Source organism: Sciurus vulgaris, assembly GCF_902686455.1.
Source record: "Sciurus vulgaris genome assembly, chromosome: 15".
NCBI classification, from domain to species: Eukaryota; Metazoa; Chordata; class Mammalia; order Rodentia; family Sciuridae; genus Sciurus; species Sciurus vulgaris.
Genome location: NC_136476.1, coordinates 63601951 through 63611836, shown reverse-complemented (window position 1 = coordinate 63611836; position 9886 = coordinate 63601951).

The window sequence follows — 9886 nt, the reverse complement described above, 5'->3', positions numbered from 1 at the left end:
GTTAAATTAAGTCCTCTGGCACCTTTTAAAATCCAACAAAACCAGCGCCATGTTTCTCTAACAGGTGAGGTGGAGGTGAAAATAAACCATGAAACTTTTAAAATCATCCTAGCTCTGAAAAAAAATAACTGACCATCATCCATTCCTGCAACACCCATCACCCTTAAATGGTTCCAATTTATTTGTTCAATAAATATTTATTCAGTTTCTACTCTGTACCAGGTATAATACTAGACCTGAAGGATTTCATCGTAAATGAAATTAGACCATACCTATTCAGAAGCGAGGGTCAACTGTTGACATCTGGGACCTGACCAAGGGGCCTGGAGCTGGGGAAGAGGAAGCCAGCCTTACACACAGGGAGGCGCTGGGTTTGGAACTTAGAAGGGGGAACCAGGCCAGTTACGTGGGCTAAGTCCCATCGAGTTTTGCCAAGACTCACGAAAGGCAAATCTACTCTCTGAAGTGGGCCTTCTGATACAGGGAGGGAGAAGCACTGGGTGGGGCCACATTACAGCCACAGTAGTAGGTCCCAGTGTCCAGTATTGGGGATGCCTTCCCATCTATAATGAGACTGATGCCACTCTGGGCCCACCACCTGCCATGGGGAGAGGTACCCACAGCAGGTACCCATGCCCTACGACAAGACAAACACCTGTGAAGGGACATCAGTGCATCCAGCTAGAAGTTGACCAAGAGGCAAAGAGCCCCCAAAGTGAAACTGGGGCTGGCTCAAACTCACCTGGCACGAACAGTGTGGGCAGGGACTCCCTCACCCTCAGGGATTTTTAAAGCCCAAAACCCAAACATGCACCACAGGGTCCAAGCACATGGTGGGTTTGGAACGGGGCCTTTCCATTTCCCAGACCCATCATCCTCTTGTGAAAGAGATTTCTCCCATTGGTGCCTGTTCTCCAACACATAGGAGAAAATCAAAGGAGAGAACACATGAAGAGATGGGAGCTGGCTGGGCACTGCTCATCAGATACATTTAAACTCAATTTCTGTCCTTGTTGGAGTTTGCCCAGCTGGGTGGTGGTGTTTTTGTTTTGTTTTGTTTTGTTTTCTGGTTTTTTTGTTCATTTGTTTTTCTGGAAGCTTGCAACTGTATATATTATAAAAAGTAGGGAACAAATAAAAATATTTATCTGCCCTACATGAAGAGGTCACGGAATCATCTGTGGCCTCTGATACAGTCACATCAATGTTCATTGCTGCTCAATTCACCATAGCCAGATTGTGGAACCAACCTAGATGCCCTTCAGTTGATGAATGGATAAAGAAACTGTGGCATATATATACAATGGAATATTACTCCGCCATGAAGAATGATAAAATTATGGCATTTGCAGGCAAATGGATGAAATTGGAGAATATCATGCTAAGTGAGATAAGCCAATCTCAAAAAACTAAAGGACGAATGATCTCACTGATAAGCAGATGAGGACATATAATGGGGGATAGGAGGGGTTAGCGTTAGGGTTAGGGTTTGGTTTAGGGTTAGGGATAAGGAGGGTGGTAAGAATGGAGGAAGGAAGGACTGTATAGAGGGAAAAGGGGTGGGAGGGGTGGGGGCAAGGGAAAAAAATAACAGAATGAATCAAACAACATTACCCTATGTGAATTTATGATTACACAAATGGTATGCCTTTACGCCATGTACAGAGAAACAACATGTATCCCATTTGTTTACAATCAAAAAAATAAATAAATAAATAAATAAATAAATCCCCAATTAAAAAAAAAAAAATCTGTGGCCTCTGGAAGCTTCAGTTCTCACCTTTGAGCAATGGGAATATGTGAGGATAAAAATGGAGCTCACAGAGCTGAAGTGAGGATTAAAGAATCTCCTATGACTTGTTCACATATGCACGTTAATATTTATTGTTACAGACACGCATGTTCACAAGGTAGAAGAGGCCTGGAAGTTCCCTCTGCTGGGTCCTCTTTCTCCCTTCTCATTACCCAAGTGTCCCCTGTAATGGCCCCAGGAGGTGGTCACCCCAAACACCCTCAAACCCCACTACAGGTAAGGAATCCACTGAGAACAATACCTGGCACGTACTGAGCACACACTCACATCTGGCACTGTGCTAAACGTTCCCCCTGCAGGATCTTGTTTTATCTTCAAAATTAGTCAGTGATGTGGCAGGGGAGGTACAGCTCCATGAATATACTAAAAGCCACTCAACTGTGCTCTTTAAACAGGATGAATTTTATGGTCTGGAAGTTGTGTCTCAACAAAGCAGTGATTTAAAAAATATGACCAAAATGGCTTATTCTCCCCATTTTACAGATGAAGTAATGGTGGCTTGGAGAGATGTAGTAATGTGCCTCAAGTCCCACAGCCAGCAGGGAGCAGAGAAGACACCAGCCTCGCAGGCTCACGGGTGTAAGATCTTGCTGCCTCTTACACAGGCAGCTTCTGGTTCTGTGGGAGCCCAGGCCAGCCCTTTCTGTGTCTGACTGACTGATCCTCGCCACAGCTCACCAGGCAGCTACTCCTGTGCTGGTTAATGTGAGTCTTTAGCAAATTTCCGCATCTGCTGAGCCCAAAGCTGCCTCTGTGGAGTTACTACCCGCACCTGCTGCTTCTCCCTCTGGAGCTACAGGGAAAAAGAATGTTCTTTGCTCTACAAAGTGCTGCAGGCATCAGAAGACAGCAAGAGATTTCCCCTTTTTCCTTTTCTCCAGGTCCCAAGTACCTGGGTCCCACAGAAGCTCATAAACCATGGAGCTGGGAGGCCCACTGGTTCCCAAGGTCAGTCTGTGAATTTGACTAAATTGGCTGCACCTAGTCACCTGGAATTTTAGGAAAATCCCTGTTCCATTGAGAGAACACAGATCAGTAGATTTAAGCCCAGGAGTCCATATTTTTTATAAAGTTACCAAGTGGTGCCAGTTCGGGACAAAGTAAAGAAGCCTATCATTTTAAAGAAAGAAAACAGAAGCTCACAGAGTAACAAAAAGATCTCCAAATCATACTGTCGTTTTCCTGCCAAGTTCCATTTGGACACCCCCACTTCCATGTTACTGATCCTGAGAAATTTGATTTTAGACCATAGGTTATTGAACAAAGGTAAGGACAGGAATATATAATCCATAAAAGAAGCTATTAATCAGCAATGCACATGGGAAAGTGTTTAATCTATAAAATGAAATCAAAACAAAAATACAGAGGATTTTATAGCTATCAAAGACTAACAATACCCAACTTTAGTGAGGGTGTAATGAAATTTGCTCATTTGCATGTCTCTTGTAACAATTTCAATTGATAAACCATTGCAGCATCATAAATCAAGAGGCTCAGGCTGGGTTCTGCAAAAGTGCCTGGTCTATGCCAGGCACCGTGTGGACCCCAAAGGACTGGCTGTTCGGGGGAAGTGAAGGCACGTCTCATCACCGTTTTAGTCAGCTTGCTCACTACTGTGACCTGAAGACCTGAAAAGAACAATTATAGAGGAGAAAAAGGTTATTTGGGACTCACAGTTTCAGAGGCCTCAGTCCATAGATGCAGGCTTCATTGCTCTGGGCCCTTGGTGAAGCAGAACATCATGGAGGAAGTTGTGATGGAGGAAAGCAGCCCAGGACATGGCATCAGGAAGCAGAGAGAGACTCCACTGCCCAGTTACAAAATATATACACCAAAGTCACGTCCCCAATGCCCCCCCCCCTCCAGCCACACCCTATGTGTCTACAATTACCACCTGGTTAATCCCTATCAGGGAATTAAAGCACTGATTGGGTGAAGGTGCTCATAACCCAATCATTCCGCCTCTAAAGGGAGACATCCATATCCTAACCATAAGAAATGTTCACGTTTTGTGGTGGCCATGCGGATTTCTATGATCATCTAATGAGGGTCTCTTCACCCCCACCATTTCAGAAAAAGCATTCCTGGCAAGGTTGATAACTGACCTGAATCTGGAAGGATGAGCAAGAGTTCACCAGGTGAAGAAAGTTGGTAATCACATCCCAGGCAGAGGGACTGGCCTGAGCAAAAGCGTGGGAGCTTGCAGGAGTTTTCAGTTACTCAGGAAACCAGAGGCAAGTCCAGAGTGACAGGAGCTGCTGTAGAGGGAGGTGGGTCTTCTGCTAAGAGTCTAGGCTTTGTCCAGGAAGTTATAAGGACCGCTTGAAGTGTTTTAGGCAAGGGAATGACATGAGCAAATGTGAGCTTTGGAATGGTTCCCCTGGCTTCGGTGAGGGAGATACGAGCGCACAAACTGGTCAGTTAGGAGACCATAGCTGTAGTCCAAGTGGGGACAGACAATGGAGGTCCCACCGAGTAGTGACAATGGGGAAGAAAGGAAGATATGGTGACCAAGAAGGAAGGAATATGCTCTTTACATGTGTTCCCATCACCCAGTCACCAGAACTGGGTGATTCTTTGACTATGGAATTTGAATTCATCTCCATAGTGAGATGAATTAAAAACAATCTCAGAAGAAGAGCTGGAAACTAGCCTGGCCAGGGGGCAGTGATGCCATGACCGTAGCTGAGGGCAGCATTGCAGCTCAAGGGGACGGCATCCACCTCCCAGACAGTGGCCCAGGGAGGGGAGGACACCCCACCTGTGTCACCGGCTAGCTACCCCAAGAGTTGAGGACACAGGGGAGCCACCAGCATGGTGCTGTAGTTTGGATTTCTCAAGAAGCAGACTCTGAGGCAGAAATTAGGATACAGGAATTTTATTAAGGCGTGTTTTTTGATCAATGCCTAAGGAAAAGAGGAGGGAGGGATGCAGGATTGAGTAGAGGGAGAAGCTGGTCTGTAGTCCAGCCTTGGTGGAGGCCCTGCAGAGTCATCCCGGACTGGAGAGAGAGGATCAGGCCTCTATGTCACCACATGAGTCATGGAGGCGGTTCAGAGGAGAGGCTGAGGCCTTGGTGAGGTGGTCATCTTCAATGGAGGCAATCCCTGTAGAACTGTCCCCAGCAGCTGGGGAACCACACACGCTTCATTTGCAAAGGATGTCAGTGACCATTGTCACATCCATCACAGGCAAAAATCTGGCAACAGCTCACCTGCCCAACCTGAGGTTAAATCTTTCCTGTGCCACTAAAACAATTCAGAAGCTGGGCATGGTGGCACATGCCTGTAATTCCAGCTACTCAGGAGATTGAGGCAGGATTATAGGCTGAGCCAGCGTGGGCCACTAAGCAAGATCCCCTCTCAAATTAAGATAAAAAAGGTCTGGAGATGTAGTCAAGTGGTAGAGCACTTGCCTGACATGTGAGGCCCCGTGTTCAATCCCCAGTACTACAAAAATTAATAAGAACAACAATAGTTCAGGCAACTTTTAAATGACACACACAAAAAAATCATCAAATGGTTACATTCAGTAGAGAAAAGCACATGAAATTTTCACCTTATCAGTGGAACTATATAAATAAGCTCTGCATGTGGACAGACATTAGCAGCAAATGCAGAAAGTAAAACCATCAATTTTTATGATGGAGGGAACGTGGTAGGTCTTCATTCCTGTCATCAGAATTTGTTAAAAAAAAAAAAAGATACTCTTTTCCAGCTTTGACCATCTACAGATGTTCCTATTGGCGTGCGGCTGGCGGACGCTATGTGCTGCTTCACACCTGCAGTGACAGCTGTGTGCACAGCCCACACTGCAGGTGGACCCCCAAGCCTGCTTAGGGGCAGCCGTTAGCTGTGTCTGTGAGCAAAAGAAGTTCAACAGTTGGCAGCAAGCCAAACAGTTTGGGGAGGGAAGAAAAGGAGGCTTTCCACCTCCCACACACTACGGTTAGCAATGGGACATTAACAGACTTTAGATCAATATTTAGGGAGAGTCATTCTAATAACAACTGATAGGCTGTTTCTAGAAGAGTTAGCCCCTAGATTCAAGCAGATACTAAAAGATTATTGGTCAAGGACACTGTCGAAGAGTTTCAGGAAGTCAAAGACACTAATGAGAAGACTCTGGGTGGTAATTAAAATAACTCCAGAGCTGGGGTTGTAGCTCAGGGGTAAAGCACTTGCCTGGCAGGTGCGATGCACTGGGTTCAATTCTCAGAACTGCATATAAATAAGTAAAATAAAGATCCCTTGACAACTAAAATATATTTTAAAAAATAAAAATAAAATAAAATAACTCAAAACTAGCTCAGTGGGTATAGTTCAGTGGTAGAGAGTTTGCCAAGCATGCACAAGATCCTGGGTTTGATCCCCAGCATCAAAAAAGAAAAATAAATAAAAACTCAAAACTTAAGGGAGGTCGGCTGGGTCCAATCTGCATGGGTTCCTGGAGGGACAAGAGAGATAATAATCTGGAGTAACCAACAGAGAAGGGACACTGAGCACTCTCTCCCCCAGCACCTCTTGCTGTGGTCAACTAATCTGCATTTGGACAGGAAAACCACCCAGACCTTCCATGGCCTGAGTAACACAAGAAGCCACAAGCTTCCTTCTCTTCCTGATGCTCAAAAGAGTTTCTGAAAATATGATGGAAAAAAAATCCCAAGGTTAGCCAAGTGTCCCTTATTTCAACCACCTTTCCCCTAAAAGTATTTATTAAAGAAAATACATTGACTTGAACACCCTGACCATTGGCATCTGAATATACGCTTACTATGAGTGTTTATTACAAATTGTCAAGTAGCCCTGAACCCCGTCAACTGTATCACATCGACTTCGATTCTGCCCATGACTCCTGCAGGCATTTCTTTTACCTTTCCTGGAGCATTGAGCAAATATTAGTGAACTCATTGTGCCCTAGGAACAGTGTTAGGCATTGGAGACCCAGAGATGAACTCAGCCAGGAGTGAGAGAGAAGGGAGAGGGGGAGAAAGGTGCTCAAAGCAAAATTACAGTTCATAAAACAAGAAACAGGCATCAAGGGTTAGAGTCAGAAACCCCTGAGAGAGAGCTGCTCTCTCCCCTGGAGTGGGAAGGAGTGTTGTATCACTCCAAAATAGAGGGGGTGGCACAGGTGTGACAGGAGATGATGTTTAGGGGGAAAGAGGAAAAGGGTGAATTTCCTGAAGTGGCAGTAGGTACAGAGAGAGAGGGGCCTGAAGAGGTAAATATGGTCTGGATGATGAAGGATTTTGCATTCCAAGCCTAAGAGTTTGTATTTTATCTGAGAGTCCTGGGGAAACCTGGGGTTCTTCAAGCAAGAATCCAACAGAATTTGTGGGTTTTTTTGGTTTTTTTTTTTTTAATCTTTCTGGGACAATGAGAGGATGGATCAGAGAAGAGAAGGACAAGGAAGTTAAAACTACCCATCATAATTTAATTTGTTTCATTTAATTCTTATATCATCACAATGATTACCTGCACTTTACCTGACAGATACTCTGCTGTGCTGTGTACCCAGTTCTGGGCTAGAAAGATTCCATCTTGCTGCTGAGCACACACAGGGCCTGAAGGTAGAAACCCGACTTTCCAGACCATATTTCTTTGTTTCCTTTACTGACCAGCTGGGCAACCTTGGACAAGTCACTTAACCTTCCTGATTTCTGGCTCTCTCGACTATGAAGAAGGGACAGCTGCCTCTCAGAGATGTTCTGAAGATCCTGAGACAAAGATGTGAAAGCTCTTGGGAAATCACAGAGCTCCGTGAAAACAGTAATCCCATTGTCTCTCTTGCCACTCCGGGATAAACAGAGGTTATCATCTCTCCTGGCATTAACTTTGCAATGAGGGTAAACACAGATTTAAATTCCATTTGTGCATTATATAAAGCAGTCTCAATAATGTATAATAGATGAAATTGTACTGCGTGAAAGTAAACGTCTTTCTGTATTTACCTGTGTCCCAAGGCACCTGAGGTTGCACCAACCACACTCTGCCACTAGAGGGAGCTCATTCTTCAACATCAAGAAGTCATTTCAGTCCAAACTGTCACACTAGAGGTCACCTCTTAGGGAAGACAGCTGGAAAGGGCCAGTTGGGGTGTGTGCGTGCGTGTGTGCGTGCGTTCCAATCATTGTTACAATGCAAGAGCAGTATGTGGTAAGACCATAGTTCAATCCCAGTGCTGCCATTTCCTAGAGTATGAACTTGAGCAAGTGACTTGGTTTCTATGATCCTAAATTTTTCATCAGTAAAATGGGACTGCTCATGCTTACCCCACAGTGACTATGACATAAGAAATTAGAGTGTCCAGCAGGTACGTAACACATATGGGAGTTCCCTAAATTCGAGCCCACTTTCTGTTTTCCATTTTGTTACAAATAGCAATAATTGAGAACTATCGTTAAGTGAAATTGAAAGGCAAAGAGGAGAAGGCACTGCAGAAAGAGGCGCTGAGGGATGGTGAGGGCACTTGGTGTGAGCCTCGGACACACAGCTGTTGAGCGACGGCTCCACGTACGCGGATGCGGTTTTATAAGCCCCATGGCTAGGCGCGGCAGTGACGAACAGATGGGCAGCTAAGAGGAACTGCAGAGCGCGGCGGGCATATGGACCGCAGACTATGGCTCCCTCTCCTTCTGTTGGAGCCATTCCCCTCAATTCTGGAGTCATTACCCTAGGTGGGGGGGGGAGAAATGTAATTTAATCGATTGCATGTCGCCCTGTCTTATATTTCTAAAATTACCATATCGATTCTGCTTCCAGAGCTGCCTTCTCTTAGTGTCCTAGCAAGTGGCTATGAGCAAGGTTATGGAGAAGTTGTGCCAACACAACTAGGGTTTGGGGGGGAAGGAGATTCAAGTCAGTCAGGTTCCCTTGACCAAATACCAGATGGGATGATTCTTCCTCTCTGAATTAACCATTTTCTGATTAAACCTATAGTCAATCAGATCTTTTGGTTTCTCTTAAGCAAAATCAAAGGGGAAGGGAATTTACATCTGCTTAGCGCTGTTGTGTGCCCAACTCGGTGCTAGGCACTTTGCTAGCACTCTCACATCATGCTCACAGACCATAAAGGTGGCATGTGTGTCTCTGCTTCACTGAAGAGACCTGTGGCTCAGAGAGGTTGAGTAACTTACTTGAAGTCTCACAGGTGTGGAAGAAGTGGATTATCTGTTAGTGTGCTGGTGAGCTAGGCCTGGACCTCTCATTTGCTGGGTACCAAAGTCTGAGTTTTTCCTAGAAAAACTAAATACAATAAAACCCTGCTGCCAGCTCTGTCTTCAAAATGCCCATGTGCTATGCCCCCTCTTTAGATCTCTGCCAACTCAATTTCCAAATCTGTTTTGAGTTTTCCCTGTTATAACTTTTCTCACTGAATCCCCCCTCAAAGGATCTCAGCATACTTAGTCACTATAACAGTGCCCCACCGAAGATAGGAACATCCTATTTCACGATCAGAGAAACCGAGGCTAAAAGTGACTTACCTGAGGTCACTCTGTTGGCAAGTGAGAGATCAGGCATAGAAAACCTACTTCTCATACAGAAACTCTGCCTCTGGAGTGAGCTGGAAGCACTCCATAGGGTCCCAGCCACCAAAGGGACAGAGCCTGGGAGTGCAGCTTGGAATTGGAGCCTCATCCTTATCGTTTCAACTTTCAACGGATCTTGAACTAGACACCTCATCTCTGCCCTCACAACCAGGGTCCCCGGTTAGGCTCAGGTCCCTGCTGACCAACCTCCAGTCCCTTCTCATAACCCACCATCAACAGTCTTCACAAAACTGGATTCCACCAGGTGCCTGATGAAAATGTTAGTGACCCCTCCCCCTCAACTTCCAAACAAAGCCAGATGCTCTTCACCTTCAGAACACCCCTTTATTTTCTGACCCAGACTACCTCTCCAGCCTCATCTCTTCCCTGTGCCAAACCCTGCTCAGCTGCTCGATCCCGTGGCGCAGTGTTGTGGCTGCAGCTAGTGTAAACCCACCCTCCACCTCCTCCTTTCCATAACGGAGCTCTTGAGTTGGCTGAGCACAAGGGCTCCCTTGCAGCTAAGTCAGGCCATGTGCCAG